The sequence below is a fragment of the Balaenoptera physalus genome (assembly GCF_965194825.1).
Source record: "Balaenoptera physalus genome assembly, chromosome: 2".
NCBI classification, from domain to species: Eukaryota; Metazoa; Chordata; class Mammalia; order Artiodactyla; family Balaenopteridae; genus Balaenoptera; species Balaenoptera physalus.
Window position 1 is genome coordinate 43,415,451 of NC_138883.1, and position 19,040 is coordinate 43,434,490.

The 19,040-nt window shown below is 39.5% G+C and overlaps 1 protein-coding gene and 1 long non-coding RNA gene across 3 annotated transcripts in view; one reads left to right on the plus strand and one right to left on the minus strand.

Moving 5' to 3' along the window:
* The window catches only part of LOC309655419, a 141,856-nt gene that overhangs the window by 117,369 nt on the left and 5,447 nt on the right, over positions 1 to 19,040 (minus strand). The gene's annotated exons all lie outside the window — the stretch shown is intronic.
* The window catches only part of SLC35F4 (solute carrier family 35 member F4), a gene marked incomplete at its 5' end in the record, with an annotated part of 295,837 nt that overhangs the window by 45,862 nt on the left and 230,935 nt on the right, over positions 1 to 19,040 (plus strand). The window lies entirely within an intron of this gene.

A 19,040-nucleotide genomic window follows, 5' to 3' on the forward strand; every position in this document is an offset into this window, starting at 1 on the left:
AAAAAAACAAACCATCAGCAATTCCCCATTGCATACAGTATATGATCCAACTTGCTCAGTCTGGAGATTCTCAACTTCTTTTTCTTTTTTTTATTCACAGTACTCTTTGAAAGACTAGAATTATTTCCTGTGTGCTTGAAGGGATGAAAAGACTCAAAATCACACAAAAACTAGCCAGCAATCCCTACAATGCAGTCGCAGGAGTGAGTGGTCTGGTGACACCCAGAAAAACCATAGGTAGCATGGCATTCTCATTCTCTTGGCCTGTGTTGCAGGCTGAGCACAGTTGCAGGGCCACACTTTCCCATGTACTTTAGAGGAAATGGTCCCTTGGGTTCCAGAGTCACACCATCTTTCTTGCTGGCTGACTTAGCCTGCCCACTTTGTGGCAGTTGCATTTTTCTCTCTCTCTTTTTTTAATTGAAGTATAGTTGATTTACAATGTTGTGCTAATTTCTACTGTACAGCAAAGTGACTCGGTTATACACGTTTATACATTCTTTTTTTAATATTCTTTTCCATTAGGGTTTATCCCAGAAGATTGGATATATTTCCCTGTGCCATGTATAGGACCTTGTTATTTATCTATTCTAAAAGTAATAGTTTGTAACAGTTTGCATCTACCAACCCCAAACTCCCAGTCCATCCCTCTCCTTACCCGCCCCCCTTCCCCTTGGCAACCGCTAGTCTGTTCTCTATGTCTGTGAGTCTGTTTCTGTTTTGTAGACAGGTTCATTTGTGCCATATTTTAGATTCCACATATAAGTGATATCATATGATGTTTATCTTTCTCTTTCTGACTTACTTCACTTTCACTGAGTATGATAATCTCTAGTTGCATCCATGTTGCTGCAAATGGCATTATTTTGTTCTTTTTTTATGGCTGAGTAGCATTCCATCGTAGATATGGACCACATCTTCTTTATCCATTCATCTGTTGATGGACATTTAGGTTGCTTCCATATCTTGGCTATTGTGAATAGTGCTGCTATGAACATAGGGGTGCATGCATGTTTCTGAATTATAGCTTTGTCCAGGTATGTGTCCAGGAGTGGGATTGCTGGATCATATAGAAGTTCTATTTTTAGTTTTCTGAGGAATCTCCATACTGTTTTTCACAGTGGCTGCACCAACTTACATTCCCACCAACAGTGTAGGAGGGTTCCCTTTTCTTGTGACAGTAAGTTTTAGCCCTGCTTTACATCGCTTTGCACAACTCTCTCAGCTCGTATTCTGTCACCAAGAGAATACTATAGCTTTCCTCAGTGGTAGCACATCTACACTATTGCGTTAGTAAAATTTAGCAGTGCTCTAAGCTAGCGACTGCAGCCGCCTGTTGAGAGACACCTCCACCCCTCACCACCTCCTACAGTCACACTCCGCTCTGCCACAGCACTTCTGCTCAGAGTAATCCCTCTCTGGTTATCTTCTTCTGAAATCCTAACTACATTTCAAGATCTGGTCTAATTTTCATTTCTACTCTGAAGCTCTCCTAATGGATCCTGCCCCCCCTAGCGAAAGTCTCTTGCTCTGAATTCCTCTACTATATTTTCTCTGTGCAGCTCACTTGGTGTATGCATGTCAAAGACTGTGTGTGTACATCCCTTCTTTGTCAAAATCACGATTGCATTGACCGCCAGGCACGTGGGTTATATTTTGTGTCCGTAGCACCTCACATACTGTTTTTGTGCATAATGGGTGCCCAGAAATCTACATCGGAGGGCATTTTTCAACCTATTTCAGGTTGTGCAGAGACATTTCCCTCCATGAGGCATTACCAGGAGGGCTGTTTAAAAACAGCCAGTTGTGTAATACAGCTAAGAATTGTCCTGTGGGTGAGCTTGGGCTGTGGGGAAATTGTTATTATTTTTGTTGCGTAATATTGTTTCCTTTTCAAGATACTCTTGTGGAGCCCTGCTCACCTTGGTTTCCTCCAGTGAAATTGCTGAATTCCACCCCATGGCTGCCCAGAGAACTTTGCTGTTTTCTGGAAGAACAGTCCTCTAACTCCCTCCTCCCCCCACCAGTTCTCTGGATCGCCAGCAACGTATGGAAGGAGAGGGCTGCCAAGAGGAGGGGCAACATGTCTGTGACACAATGGATTCCTTGTGCATATTTAAGAATTTGGCAGGGAGCAGACTGCTTCTATGGGATTTAAAAAAAATCGGTTTGAAAGCATTCTGCGGGAATGTAGGGGAAGGATAGAGGTCTACTACTGCCATAGATGTGTAATCTTTTTAACAATTAAATATTCCCATTGCCTGAATTTTCTAATTCCCCTTGATTTTTCTGTCACCTGAGAATTTGGCCCAGTGTGTCTGTTGGATTGCCAAGTATTATTATTTAGAATACACTCTTTCTGTGGGTGTTGAAATTCCCTGCTTTGAAAACAGGCTGTGCGCATAGCTTTTCCTAGTGTGGTGGTTTCAGTCCTGGCTATGTGTTACAATGTGTAGGGAGCTTTAAAAAATTCTCCACCCTTTCCCAGACCAATTAAATGAAAATCTCTGGCACTGGGTCTGGGGCATGGATATTTTTTTAAAAAGCTCTCACAAGATTCAGATGTGCATGTAAGGTTTTCACAATATTCAGACGTACATCTCAGGTTGAAAACCACTGATCCGGCGGCTGCCTGTGATCTCAGCTGGAGCTTGTGGGAAAGTGCCTGCTTGGTGGTGAGCGGCTGTATTGATTTTTGCCTGACTCGGTAATTACTTCTATATTTCCTTTTTATAGAAATTATATGAGAAGAAACTTGGGAGAAGAAATAATTAGAAAGGTCTGGGATTCATCAAAGAGTCCCTTCCTGACCAAAACAAATGTAGATGCAGATTATTAGTTGAAAGCCTAATAATGTCTTAACGCTGAGTTCCATGCTTTATAAAAATCATCCATGCATTTAGAAAGATACTATGTCCAAGTGCCTGTTTAAAAAGCTATTTATTTGCTATGTTCAGAAAAAAAGTAAGGGGTGGGGGGAGGGACTGCCTTATAATTGTATATTAAACAAGGTAGTTAAGAATCACCAAAGTGTGGACTTCTATGGAGCCCCATTTTGGAGCTCTCACATAAGATTGTTAATTTTCTCTCAGACGCTCTCAGTGGGCAACTGGATACCACTTGCTGCAGAATTCTGTGTCCTTCTGCCTTTCATATGGACATCTGGAGAAATATTTGATGAAGATAGAAAATAACTGTCTCATGAGAAAAATCAGAATTACTTTCTTGTTGGTGAACATGCTCTAAAGCTTGTAGAATTATATTTTATTGCTTGGTGAATTGATCCTTTCTAAGAAAGCTGTTCTACAGGGGTACGTAGGGAGTGTCAAATCCCTCTGATTGCTGCTTAGAGACTCCTTTTTTGTTTGTTTGTTTGTTTGCTTGTTTTGGGACTCTTTTAAAAGAAACACATCCAGTATCAGAACAGACCCAGTTTATTTTATTAATTGTACTAGCACTTAAAAACCCACTTATCTTCATTTATTATTCACTCTGCTTCCTGCTTTCTCCCTTTTAACGTAGCCAAGCAATACTTTCCCATACATTTTTAAATATTAAACTTCGTTTAAACTTTTTTTTTTTTTTGCTTGGATGGTCCTAATATTCCACTGAAACCTGCTTCTCCCACGGTCTTTCCCTTCTGTGTAAATGGTACCTCCATCCTTTCCAGTTGCTCAGACATAATACTTTGGGATGGTCGAGATCTCACCTGCAAGTCGTCCTCAAAGACTGTTAGCTCTACCTTCAAAATATATTTTGAATCTTACCTTTCTTGCTCTGTCCACCTAGTCCAAGTCATCCCTTCTCTCTCGGAATATTGCCAAACTCTTCTGATCCCCTTCCTCCTTCTGCCCTTCACCCACAGCTGCTTCTAGCACAGCAGGCAGAGCGATCCTTTTACATATTAAGTAAGATGATATCATTCTTAAGTCCTTAGTCTTCCAATAGCTTTCTGTTTCACTCAGTGTAAAAGCCATAATCTTTAAAATAGCCTCTATGGCTCTGAATAATTTGGTACTTCTCGGACTGTATTTTCTACTACTTTCTCCCTTGGTCACTCAGCTCCAGCCACACTGACTTGATACTTTCTAGAACAAACCAGACTCTCTCCCACCTCTGAACCTTTGCAGTGGGTGTTTCCTCTGCCTGGAACACACTTTCCCCAGATTTCTCTGTGCTGGACTCTCTCACCTCTTGCAGGTTTCAGTTATTTAGCTTCCTGATCACTCCAGTGACAAATTAAAATTGCAACCTCTTCATCATTCTTCCCTGACTTTTTTCTCCAAGGCACTTATCACCATCAAATATGTTACATATGCTATCTATTTATCTATCTATCTATATCATCTATCTATCTACCTATCGTCTATTTATCATCTATTTCTGCCTATTTTATAATACCTATCTACCTACCTACCATCTATCTACCATCTCTCTTTGTCCTCCAGCTAGACCACACTCTAGGACAGCAGGGCTTTTTGTCACGCCTGTGTTGCTAGGGTCTAGAACATTGCTGACACTGTAGATGCTCAGAAGGACTTGTTGACTGAACATTAAATGAATGAATAATGTATGCTAATTTACATTAGCATGTGTTGACTTAAAAAAATATATGCACAACGTGAGAGTTGCGAGTTAAGTTTTATTTGGGGTAAAATGAGGACTGCAGCCCGGGAGACAGTGTTTCAGATAACTCTGAGAAACTGCCCCGAGGAGACGAGGGGAAGGAGCCAGGATATATAGGAGTTTTGCAACAAAGAGCAGGTAATTGGGAATGTCAAAAGATTATTATTAAATAAAGAAACCAGATATCTCAAGTTAAGGAATTTAGTGCTTTTCTATGTATAGGAAGACGCAAGAGTCCGGGCTCATTGAAATCATTCCTTTGGTATGCACCTTAGCTATCTGGGGCCTGTATTTTCACATCCATAGTTTCCTTAGCGCCCACCATAGGGAGTGGCTGCAGGCTGTTGGCTGCTAGATGGCAGGTATTGTTTTCAGCCCTGAGTTTCCTCAGGGCTCACCAGCTCACGTTGGAGGGCTGCAATCACTGGTGACTGTGACGTCCCTTGTTTATCGATATGACAGGAAATATTCCACTTATAACTACTCCATTCCATTTATAAATATTCCATTTATCAGTCCCTCCTCTTGGTCGGAAATTGGACCAATGTTTGGGAGACATTTCATGACCAAATTTTGTCCCACAGCGCTGGGAGGCTCATCCCAGATCAGGCAAAATTTCTTGTTGATATGCCATTCCAGGTGTTAATTTTCGGATTAGGCCTGTTTAATCATCAGATTAAAGATTCTCTGGATCCACTGTCTTACTAACCTATTATGATCCAGGAAATGTTTTCCCTTGTTGCATCTTCCTATATCTAGAGTTGCACTATTACAATCATTGATCGCATACAGAACTATATATTTGATCAACTGCTTCAAGTCACCTAGTCATCATTATCTTTGTTGGAGGTTCAGTCACACATTTAATAATATAAAAAACAATAATCTTGGAAAACAGGCAAAATACAAATAATATAGCTAATAGCATTAATAGAGTTATAATATTTAAACCAAGAGCTTCCCACCCCAAACCAGTTTTCTAAGAGGTGGTCAAGACTTTGGAGTGGGTCACTTAAGGCAGAAATCTGATTTTTCATATGGTTAATTAAACGTGTTATATTAGAGGACACAGCATTCAGTTTGAATTGTGGCACAGGTAACTCCCTGAGATGTTGTAAGAATGTCAAGGGCCACGCGGTTTTGTAGCACCGCTTTTCTCAACATACAGACCTAAGAATTCAGTAGGCTAGAAGCCTGGTTACTATCATTGAGTACTGTAAGAGACAACGATCTTATAAAATAGACAGGATAAGTAATGCAGCTAGTAATATTGACAAAGTCATAATGCAGCAGGGAGACACAATCATAAACAATTTGGAAACAAAGAACAAATTAATACAGTTAGTATAACTAATTGTAATCCAGTTGCAATAAACCATCAAGTCCATAGAAGAGCCAACTGGAGAAGCCAAATTCTGGCAGGATCAGGTAGAGCAAAAAAGATAAACGTTTTATCTTTGTTTACGAGGGTATAATTTATCAACTTGTAGGTCATAGCATAAGAGAAAGGGTTTTTCTGAAAAACAAAGATTAAAGTTAGTATATTTCCCAGAGTCATAAAGTTATAAATCATATCCATTAGTTCATTCAGTCCCATGCAATTGATTCCTGTTGATTTGGATGAAGTAATCAGGTTTTCCATCGTTTGTTACATAGTTCAGTGGTAGTATCTAAAGACCATCAGAAACTTATGTTTGTTTAAAAAGTTCTTTTTGAGTCTCCTCGAAATTCTTCATTTTGTAAAAGCATCAGGACAAAACTTAAAATAGCATGGTTAAAGATTTGAGTACAACGCAATTAGTAGGAAACTTGTATATTTCTGTGACATATGACATTTTAGAATAACTAGAATTATGACATTATATCAAGACATATGAATTTTAGGGATTTCATATAAATTTTGGAATATCTATATTAATAATATGTATCCATACACTATAACCAATCACTTGACAATGTTTCTGAAGTAGTTAAACATACCAAATAAACTTGGTTTAACATTCATCTCTGAGATGTCTTAGGATGCTCCTTCAAAGCAACCTAGAGTCAGCTGGAGGCTAAGAGAGCTTTAGTTAGATTTTTGTTTTATAGGTACCAATAAAACAGCTGTTTATGAGAGTGCTCTAGATTTAATTTGTTAGTTTCTCCAATTTAAAAGGATCCATCATTTGGCCATTAATAAAATACATATTAACAGTGATTCAAACCAATAAGATGCAAGAGGCTTCCCCGTAAGAGTGTAGGGGAGGATGTCACCTAAGTAAAATCCGGAGAGTTTCCTCTCAAGAAATAGCAAGGCAGAGGCCAGGTTTTCAAAACATATGCACACACATTCACACAGAACGTCCTGGGAAGATCAGGTGGAACGTTTACATCTCAAAGACACGGGAAGAGAAATGCAAGTTTCCCCCTAGAAGGCCTTTGTTTCAAGTCAGAATTCTGAAAAGATATTTTTATCAAGACAGCTTTTCAACCTTAATTTAACTTAACTGCGTACACAATAAAAAGAGCCTCCTCATTTTTAGGGTGAGATTTCCATTAATTTCCAATTAAGTAAATACTAATTGATACAGAGGCTCATAGGTCTGGATGGTTAACTCAAATTCCTTAGCAAGTGCCAATGGAGTTACTCTATCATTTCCTCTTTTAGACGCTTCTAGATACCAATCAAAGTAAGCATTCCATTCAGTCTGTTTGATCTTATGGACGGCTTTTTTTTTTTCTAACTGTGCCCACAAAAATAGCAATTTTTGGAATATCGAAGAACCCCAATTTGTCCATTTAAGTTGAATTCTCTTTTAGTATAATTTCCCCAATTAACTAGGTACTTGTAAGTATGAGCCCCGTACTTGTTGTACATGAATCTGGCTGGAATGTCAGTCAGAGGTTGGTTTTCTGACGCCCCTCGTTTTTGTGTTTGAGAGATTCTATCTCTCATTTTAAGTTGAATTTGTCAGGGATAGAATTTACTAGTGAAATTGTGTGGTGGCCAGTGCGCTGCTTGTGAGCTTAGCCCCGCTAGGAGTCACCCCAGAGTCGCTTCAGCCCTCTTACGTGTCTCAGTTTCTCCCTTCGGCCGTCTAAGACCACCATGGGTGCTCGGATCACTGAATGGCCAATTCTTATCCACGACCCCTGGACGAGCGAGTGTTTTAATTAATGCGTGGGTGTTCGTATGGGACCACTGCACGGTGTGAGGAACTTTGCCTCCACCACTCCCGTAAATTTCTCAGTCGCCTGAGAAAGCTGTAACTGGCTGGGAGGAGACTTGTCCCTTTTCTTTGGAGCAACGTTCTCATGTAATATCTTCACTTTTATCCTGACAAATTCTATTAAGGCAGCAGAATTGAGGAAAAGAGTCAGATCAGCCTCTTACCTAACCGCTCAGTGCAGACCACTCAGTCTCCTACAACTGAGCAACCCTGGTATCTTTCAACCAGGCACCCCACCCCCGGCCCCCACCAGTATCTTTCAACTGCGAGGGGGCAGGTACCTCCTGCACTGCCAGATGAAACTCAGGGTCATCAAATAACACGGAAGATCCAAGAACCAGGAGAGACTTACCCAAATTTGTCTGGACTATCTGCGGATGGGTGCAAGCAGCCTCTGCTGGTACCAAAGCTCTGGTTCGTTGCAGAGTTCAGGCGAAAGAGAAAAGTCCACTCTGGGTTCCTTCGTGGTCACCATAACTGTTGACTTAAAAAAAAAAAAAAGTACAACGTGAGAGTTGCGAGTTAAGTTTTATTTGGGGCAAAATGAGGACTGCAGCCCGGGAGACAGCGTTTCAGTTAACTCTGAGAAACTGCTCTGATGAGGCGAGGGGAAGGAGCCAGGATATATAGGAGTTTTGCAACAAAGAGCAGGTAATTGGGAATGTCAAAAGATTATTGTTAAATAAGGAAACCAGATATCTCAAGTTAAGGAATTTAGCGCTTTTCTATGTATAGGAAGATACAAGAGTCTGGGCTCACTGAAATCATCCCTTTGATATGCACCTCAGCTATCTGGGGCCTGTATTTTCACATCCATAGTTTCCTTAGCGCTCACCATAGGGAGTGGTTGCAGGCTGATGGCTGCTAGATGGCAGGTATTCTTTTACAGCCCTGAGTTTCCTCAGGGCTGACCAGCTCACGTTGGAGGGCCGCAGTCATTGGTGACTGTGACATCCTTTGTTTATAGATATGGCAGGAAATATTCCATTTATAAATATTCCATTCCATTTATAAATATTCCATTTATCACATACTAGTGATTTGGCTTCTGACATAATTACCAATCTTTTGTGATACATGCAAACAGAATTCTGGATTTTAAGAGTAATGTTTTGTTGATTAACTGATTAAACATCTTTTAGGTGAGATAATTTATTCCAGTTGGCTAGTAAAGATCACCTAAAAGCATCAAAATTGTCCTCCAGGCTTCCTTGAAGCCAGTTGTTACAATATTGTCCTTTATTTCTCCTTCATTCTGGGGAATATGTTATTAAACAGTTGAAATTCTATACTGAGAAATGACTACAGGGTAGAGAAAAATTTCAAGAAGTACAAGGAAACAAAATAGTAAAGGATACAACATTTAGGACATTATCCATCTGATGTGCAATTATGAATGACTTTTATTCTATTTTTTTATGTCTATACTTTAAATTTTTTATACAATAAATATAAATATTTAAAAAGATTACACAACTAAACTATTTTTTTTTTAAATAGGAAAAAGATATATATCACGTCTTAACAATATGCTTTCAGTTTCTATGGATAAACGTATCTATTGAGAGAAGAATAGATGTAGTGCCAGATTGCAAGGTCCCAAAGTGCCCAAGCCTTTTTAAAATAATAGGCTCAGAGTCATTAGTTCATCCATTCATTCACAGAAAAAATATTCATTCAGCACCTACTAGGTACCAGGCATTATGTCAGGCACGGGGGATATAGGAACAAACAAGACAGCAGGTCCTTCAGGGCCTCTGCATTGCTTAAATTTATGCCGCTCCCCTGGAGCATGATCCAAATATGCTATGCTGTCGTGCTAACACTGAATTCATGGAATTTATTTTCTGGAAGGGAATACAGTCAATGACAATCCAATAATAAATGAGTGAGTTACAGGTTTTGCTAAGAGCCATGAGAGTTGGGGGTGTCACAAGACCAGTGAGGGGTCATCTAAGCTGGGGCCTGAAGAATGAGGCTGAGGCAGCTTAACAAGAGTATTTCAGGCAGAGGGGAAGAAAAAGGAGGCCAGGAAGTGTGGACTATAGTGATCAGGGAGCAGAATTCAATGTCAGAAAGGTAGCTGGGGCCAAATCATGTAGGAACTGGGCTGTGGTAAGGGGTGCGGATAGCACTCTGAGAGCAGCGGGGCTATGAGTGGTTTTAAAAAGGGCCTACTCTCTTTATCTACACCACCTGATTCTGTTTTAAGGTCTTTCTGGCCACTGAAGGGAGATAATGTAAAGGGATGAGAATGGAAAGAGAATAACCCGTTGGAAGTTTTTGGTTGCAGACCAGGCAAGAGATGGAAATGCAGATGGGTATATTAAATCTTAAATAGCTAGATTTGGGACACATTTGGATGCTGAGAGATCTTGCTCATAGATTAGATGTGGTGGGTGAGGGATGTCTGGGGGTTCAGAGGGTGATGGCGTATGGGTGGGTGAAGGAAAAGAGTTAAACTAAGGATGACTTCCAGATCTTTGATTGAGCAACTGGGTGCCTAGGAAGGACTGGGGGAGAAATTGGCTTTGAGAGGATTAAAATAATTTTGTTTTGATCATGTTAAGTTTGAAATGCCTCTTTCCATCCAAGTGGAAATATCAAATAGGCAGCCAAAAACATGAACCTGGAGTTGACAAATGAAGTCTAGACTGGAGAATTCAAACTTGGAGTACATCAGTGTATGGATTCTTTTTGCACCAGTGTATGGATGCATGGGAGCACTTAGGGGACGAACTATAGGTACAGACAGGGCCCAGGACAAAACCCTGAGGCACACAAACTATAAAGATTTGGCAAAGGAGGAGATAGCAGCAAGAGTGTTGGAGAAAAAGCAGACCTTGAAGTAGGAGGAAAGTCAGGGGTGTATGTTATCACGGGAGCCAAGAGAAAACAACATTTAAAGGATGCGGGATTGCTAAGCTGTGTCCGGTCCTACTCAGAAGTCAAGTAAGACAATGTGACCATCAGACTTGGTGCCTTGGTCAGGGTCTCAGTGAAGTGGTGGACAAACCATGTCAAGCTGTCTGGATGTTGTTCTTGGCTTCAGCCCAGGGCTTACCTGAGTTCAGGTGCTTTGCTGAGTCTACTCAGGTAGCCCAGATGTGTAACTCCTCTGATTCCCTGAGGATCTGGTCTGGTCCTCCCTCTCTGCTTTGAGGAAGCTGAGGAGTAATCATGAACATGCTCAGTCGAAAAGGAGAACATAATGTGCTCCATGGGGGCTGGACATCTCAGGTACCACTCTAGTGTGTTACAACTTCTAGATGGAAGAAGCTGAGGGTCAGTGGGATAAAGATGGCCAAAAACTCTTTGATATTCCTCCCACTGAGAGGTGGGGTCTGTTACCCTTCCCTTGAAACTGGGGGCTCTGTGACTGTCTTGACAGAATATAGCAGAAGTATAAAAGTGATGTCGGGCCAGTTTCCAGTCCTGGCCTTAAAGAGATTGGCACTTTCTACTTCCTTTCTCTGGGAATACTTGCATTTGGAGCCCTGGGACAGCACGTAAGGAGTCTGACTACCCTGCTGGAGAGATTACATGGAGACCCCCTAAGACTACCAGGAGGACAAGAAGAGCCCAGCTGAGCCCAGCCTTCCAGGCATGTGAATGAAACTGTCTTGTATCTTTCAGATCAGCCCAGCTGTTAGCTGAATACCACCAATGATCCCATTTGATGTTCATGGGGTACAATTCCAAACCCACAGAGTCAAAAGATATATAAAAACATGCTTATTGTCTTGAGCCATAAAGTTTTAGGGTAGGTTGTTATGCAGTAATAGATAAGAGGAGCCCTAGAAGGCCCCTTGGGCATTTAGGTCAGTTGTCCTTAAGCAGGAGACCCACTGTCCTTTGCACAAGAACAATACTGTTTCTTGGGACTTCCCTGATGGTGCAGTGGTTAAGAGTCTGCCTGCCAGTGCAGGGGACACAGGTTTGAGCCCTGATCCGGGAAGATCCCACATGTCGCGAAGCCACTAAGCCCATGTGTCACAACTACTGAGCCTGTGCTCTAGAGCCCAGGAGCCACAACTCCTGAGTCCGTGTGCCACAATTACTGAAGCCCATGTGCCTAGAGCCCATACTCCGCAACAAGAGAAGCCCCCACTCTCCACAACTAGAGAAAGCCCGCGCAGCAGCAAAGACCCAATGCAGCCAAAAAATAAATTAATTCATTAAAAAAAAAATACTGTTTCTTTGTTGCTATTTGAATTATTCATTTTCATTTGGTGCTAGTCACATCTTTTTTTAGCATACAAGAGGCAAAAAAAGAGAAAAACATTTAAGAAACTGTCAAATAGCTAATAAACAGAATTTTAAAGTGAATGTGGAGAATAACCTAGTTTACCTTCTTCCCATAGGTCTGCTATTGTCTAACTCCTTACACCTGCAGTACAATCACTGATGTTCATAATGCTGACCTCGATTTTCTGTACTTTGATTTGGAATCTTATTTTAGTGTTAAGTGTTGCATAGGTGATACCGCAGGACAATGATGTAATTGATGGGACAGTGCCAAGAGACACAGTTAAAGGATGGAAAGCTTGTTTCATTGCAAAAGACAGAGAAATTTACCTCTAAGCATGTAACCATAGGAATTAGACAGTGCACCCCGCTCCCAGACACAGGGTCAGGCTTTCCAGATCCCCAAGTTTCCCATGGGGACTTCAAAGAAGCATCAGCATGGTCTGAGGATTTCACTGGGTTCATACTCAGGTTTTGTTTGCCACTTTGTTTGTCTTTGTCCTCTTGGCCAGGGCTAGGACTACGGTGAGGGGAGTGAAGCAGCCAGGGCACAACATTTAAGGAGGCACTCACTCTCAGGGGTGTGCAAATGCAGGATCAGTGCCTGAGTGTGTGAGCACCTCCTCAAATTTTCCCCCAGGGCATCTCATTCATCTCACCCAAGTCCAGTCCCTGCTCCCAGCCTCTCCCAACTGTTCTGGATTTCCTGTATGCCGATCCCCATACCAGGTCCGTGTAACTGATGCACAACAACTCCAGCATATTTCTTTTTTATTTTTTGAATTTTATTTTATTTTTTTATACAGCAGGTTCTTATTAGTTATCTATTTTATACAAATTAGTGTATATATGTCAATCCCAATCTCCCAATTCATCCCCCCCACCCCCCCACCCCACTTCCTCCCCTTGGTGTCCATACATTTGTTCTCTACATCTGTGTCTCTATTTCTGCCTTGCAAACCAGTTCATCTGTACCATTTTTCTAGATTCCACATATATGCGTTAATATACGATATTTGTTTTTCTCTTTCTGACTTACTTCACTCTGCATGACGGTCTCTAGGTCCATCCACATCTCTACAAATGACCTAATTTCGTTCCTTTTTATGGCTGAGTAATATTCCATTGTATATATGTACCACTTTTCTTTATACATTCGTCTGTTGATGGGCATTTAGGTTGCTTCCGTGACCTGGCTATTGTAAATAGTGCTGCAATGAACATTGGGGTGCATGTGTCTTTTTTTTTTTTTTTTTAATCAGTCATCAATTTTATACACATCACTGTATACATGTCAATCTGCATGTGTCTTTTTGAATTGTGGTTTTCTCTAGGTATATACCCAGTACTGGGATTTCTGGGTCATATGGTAGTTCCATTTTTCATTTTTTAAGGAACCTCTGTACTGTTCTCCATAGTGGCTGTATCAATTTACATTCCCACCTCCCACATATTTCTGCGTGATAGCTTCAGCACTGGGTGAAATTGAGGTCAATTTCCCAGGCATCTCTGGATACTGAGAGCAGAACCAGGCTTTAAGTTTGCTGGAAGTCCATTTCTGCAAATTAATTTTTCTAATATTATAGTTGGCCAGAATATTTGATTTAAACAGCCTTCTCCACCATGGTGGAAGACAAAGAATGAACTGTACCTGAGATGCTCATGGTTGTCCACAGATAACCTTTACATGATGGGACAAGTTATTAAGTGAACTTCCCTGCTGAGTCTGTTTCTCCAGGCCCCTTAATGTCTTGCTTTAGTTTTACAAAATGCCCTTGTTGTCTGCTGTTGCAGTTACTATGGTGCATGAACACACCCTTCATCTTACTCTTAGGAACCTATTGGTTTTTAACAATTTGCTTTTTCTCCATGGTAGACTAAGCTGTGAAGTGAATTTCTATACTAGATTGTAATCACCATTTGCTAAAAGAGACACCTTTAGATTCCAGTATAATTTGGTGTGCTATCACAAGAACCTTAAAGCCTGGGAAGAGGTTGTGTGTGTGACCTTGAAACTGTGGCTGAAATAGCATTGTTTTAGCCTTTGACTTGTTTTGTTTTTGTTTTTGTTTTTTGTTTTTTAAGGAGGAAACCAGGTATGTGACAAATCAGGCAACAATAGCAATCAGGAGTAAATTAAATCTTAAAAAATATGAAATAGGAGATTGGGATTGACATATACACACTACTATATATAGAGTAGATAACTAATAAGAACCTGCTGTATAGCACAGAGAACTCTACTCAATATGCTGTAATGGCCTATATGGGAAAAGAATCTTAAAAAAAAAAAAGAGTGGATATATGTATATGTATAACTGATTCACTTTGCTGTACACCTCAGACCAACACAACATTGTAAATCAACTATACTCCAAAAAAATTAAAAAAAAAATAAATAAATAGAATGGCAAAAAAAAAAGAAATAGTAAAAATACGAAGAATGAAATAGGACTAATAACTGATGGAGTTAATCAAGCTGGAAAAAATTAGATCACATTAAAGAATAAGGTGTTTTATTAGCTTTATGTCATAGCAAACTTTCTCTTTTTGTTAACACACATCTGCAAGGCATTAGCTATATGACTAGAAATCTCAGTCTTTTCTCTACTTTAGAGTTACATCTATTCCAAGTATTCTTATTACTTCAATCAATCAATTTAAATTTGTGAGACTGACGATCCTTATAGAAGTAGTGCCTTGTCATGAGATCTGATGCTAAAAATATCACTCTCAGGGGCTTACTCATTTATACTCTAAAACTCAAGAAGCTTTATGTTATGAAAAAAGAAGTTTTCTCTCCTTCCTATTCATACTCATTTGGTAAATACTTTCAAAAGGGAAAAAATGTAAAGTAATTTGGGCTTCTGCATTATAGATACTCTGAAGAGAACAATTAATGAAGTTCAGAACAAAACATTAATTACTGAGATGTCTGTAAGTTGAGTCACCCCTGATCATTGGTGAGAAACATACCTTGAGTTGGCTTATAATTTGCCTCCGCTATTGGCTTGCTTTCTGTGCTGTAAAGAATTTCAACTCTAATTACATAAAGTATAACATTTTTCTCTTACTTACCCAGTATCACATTTTGCCCTCAACTGCTGCCCTAAAAACTCTTCATCCTACTCTTGATTATCTTAATTTATTTAGAAAGTGGCACAGATGATGTGAAGATGCATGTAATTGATTAATAATAATAAGCCTATTCTTAGAGTTGTCTATATCATAAGCTTGATACTATGCTGCTCTTTTTTTCTTTTATGATTTCTTTCTTTTTTTTTTTTTATAAATTTATTTATTTATTTTTGGCTGTGTTGGGTCTTCGTTTCTGTGCGAGGGCTTTCTCTAGTTGTGGCAAGCAGGGGCCACTCTTCATCGCAGTGCGTGGGCCTCTCACTGTTGCGCCTCTCTTGTTGCGGAGCAGAGGCTCCAGACGCGCAGGCTCAGTAGTTGTGGCTCACGGGCCCAGTTGCTCCATGGCATGTGGGATCTTCCCAGACCAGGGCTCGAACCCGTGTCCCCTGCATTGGCAGGCAGATTCTCAACCACTGCACCACCAGGGAAGCCCTCTTTCATGATTTCTTTAAAAAATTTTTATTGAGGTGTAATTGACATAGAACATTACATCAGCTTCAGGTGTACAACATAATGATTCGATATCTGTATGAACTGCAAAATTATCACCACAATAGGTCTAGTTAACACACATCACCATACATGGTTACAAAAAAATTTTCTTCTTGTGATGAAAGACTTTTAATATCCACCAGAGGGCAGGCAGCAGAAGCAAGAAGAACTACAGTCCTGCAGCCTGTGGAATGAAAACCACATTCACAGAAAGATAGACAAAATGAAAATGCAGAGGACTATGCACCAGATAAAGGAACAAGATAAAACCCCAGAAAAACAACTAAATGAAGTGGAGATAGGCAGCCTTCCAGAAAAAGAATTCAGAATAATGATAGTGAAGATGATCCAGGACCTTGGAAAAAGAATGGAGGTAAAGAGTGACTAGATGCAAGAAATGCTTAATAAAGACCTAGCAAAATTAAAGAACAAACACCTAGAAGAATTAAAGAACAAACAAACAGAGATGAACAATAAAATAACTGGAATGAAAAATACACTAGAAGGAATCAACAGCAAAATAACTGAGGCAGAAGAATGGGTAAGTGACCTGTAAGGCAGAATAGTGGAATTCACTGCTTTGGAACAGAATAAAGAAAAAAGAATGAAAAGAAATGAAGACAGCCTAAGAAACCTCTGGGAAACATTAAACACACCAACATTTGCATTATAGGGGTCCCAGAGGAGAAGAGAGAGAGACAGGACCTGAGAAAATATTTGAAGAGATTATAGTCAAAAACTTCCCTAACATGGGAAAGGAAATAGCCACCCAAGTCCAGGAGTGCAGAGAGTCCCAGGCAGGATAAACCCAAGGAGAAACATGCCAAGACACATAGTAATCAAATTGACAAAAATTAAAGACAAAGAAAAGTTATTGAAAGAAACAAGGGAAAAATGACAAATAACATACAAGGGAACTCCCATAAGGTTAACAGCTGATTTCTCAGCAGAAACTCTACAAGCCAGAAGGGAGTGGCACGATATATTGAAAGTGATGAAAGGGAAAAAACTACAACCAAGATTACTCTACCTGGCAAGGATCTCATTCAGATTCGACGGAGAAATCAAAAGCTTTACAGACAAGCAAAAGCTAAGAGAATTCAGCACCACCAAACCACCTCTACAACAAATGGTAAAGGAGCTTCTCTAAGTGTGAACCACAAGAGAAGAAAAGAACCTACAAAAATAAACCCAAAATAATTAAGAAAATGGTAGTAGGAACATACATATTGATAATCACCTTAAATGTGAATGGATTAAATGCTCCATCCAAAAGACAAAGGCTCGCTGAATGGATACAAAAACAAGATCCATATATATGCTGTCTACAAAAGACCCACTTCAGACCTAGGGACACATACAGACTGAAAGTGAAGGGATGGAAGAAGATATTCCATGCAAATGGAAATCAAAAGAAAACTGGAGTAGCAATACTCATATCGGATAAAAAAGACTTTAAAATAAAGACTGTTACAAGAGACAAGGAAGGACACTACATAATGATCAAGGGATCAATACAAGAAGAAGATATAACAATTATAAATATATATGCACCCAATATAGGAGCACCTCAATACATAAGGCAAATGCTAACAGCTATAAAAGAGGAAATCGACACTAACACAATCACTTAACACCTCACTTACACCAAATGGACAGATCACCCAGACAGAAAGTTAATAAGGAAACACAAGCTTTAAATGACACAATAGACCAGATAAATTTAATTGATATTTATAGGACATTCCATCTGAAAACAGTAGATTACACTTTCTTCTCAAGTGCACACGGAACATTCTCCAGGATAGATCACATGTTGGGTCACAAATCAAGTCTTGGTAAATTTAAGAAATTGATATCATATCAAGCAACTTTTCTGACCACAATGCTATGAGATTGAAAATCAATTATAGGGAAAAAAAACATAAAAACACAAAGATGTGGAGGCTAAACAATACACTACTAAATAACCAAGAGATCACTGAAGTAATCAAAGAGGAAATCAAAAAATATCTAGAGACAAATGACAGTGAAAACACAATGATCCAAAACCTATGGGATGCAGCGAAAGCAGTTCTAAGAGGGAAGTTTATAGCAATACAAGCCTACCTCAAGAAACAAGAAAAATCTCCAATAAACAATCTAACCTTCACCTAAAGGAACTAGAGAAGAAGAACAAACAAAACCCAAAGTTAGTATAAGGAAAGAAATCATGAAGATCAGAGCAGAAATAAATGAAATAGAAACAAAGAAAACAATAGCAAAGATCAATAAAACTAAAAGCTGCTTCTTTGAGAAGATAAACAAAATTGATAAACCATTAGCCAGACTCATTAAGAAAAAGAGGGAGAGGACTCAAATCAATAAAATTAGAAATGAAAAAGGAGACGTTACAACAGACACTGAAGAAATACAAAGCATCATAAGAGAACACTACAAGCAACTCTGTGCCAATAAAATGGACAACCCAGAAGAAATGGACAAATTCTTATAAAGGTATAACCTTCCAAGACTGAACCAAGAAGAAATAGAAAATATGAACAGACCAATCACAAGCACTGAAATTGAAACTGTGACTAAAAATCTTCCAACAAACAGAAGTCCAGGACCAGGTGGCTTCACAGGTGAATTCTATCAAACATTTGGAGAAGAGCTAACTCCCATCCTTCTCAAACTCTTCCAAAAAATTGCAGAGGAAGGAACACTCCCAAACTCATTCTACGAGGCCACCATCACCCTGATACCAAAACCAGACAAAGATACTAAAAAAAAGGAAATTACAGACCAATATCACTCATGAATATAGATGCAAAAATCCTCAACAAAATACTAGCAAACAGAATCCAACAACACCATGATCAAGTGGGATTTAACCCAGCGATGCAAGGATTCTTCAGTATATGCAAATCAATCAATGTGATACACCATATTAACAAACTGAAGAATAAAAACTATATGATCATCTCAATAGATGCAGAAAAAGCTTTTGACAGAATTCAGCACACATTTTGATAAAAACTCTTCAAAAAGTGGGCATAGAGGGAATCTACCTCAACATAATAAAGGCCATATACAACAAACCCACAGCAAACATCATTCTCAATGGTGAAAAACTGAAAGCATTTCCTCTAAGATCAGGAACAAGACAAGGATGTCCACTCTCGCCACTCTTATTCATACAAAGTTTTTGAAGTCCTAGCCATGGCAATCAGAGAAGAAAAAGAAATAAAATGAATATAAATTGGAAAAGAAGCAGTAAAACTGTCAATGTTTGCAGATGACGTGGTACTATACGTAGATAATCCTAAAGATGCCACCAGAAAA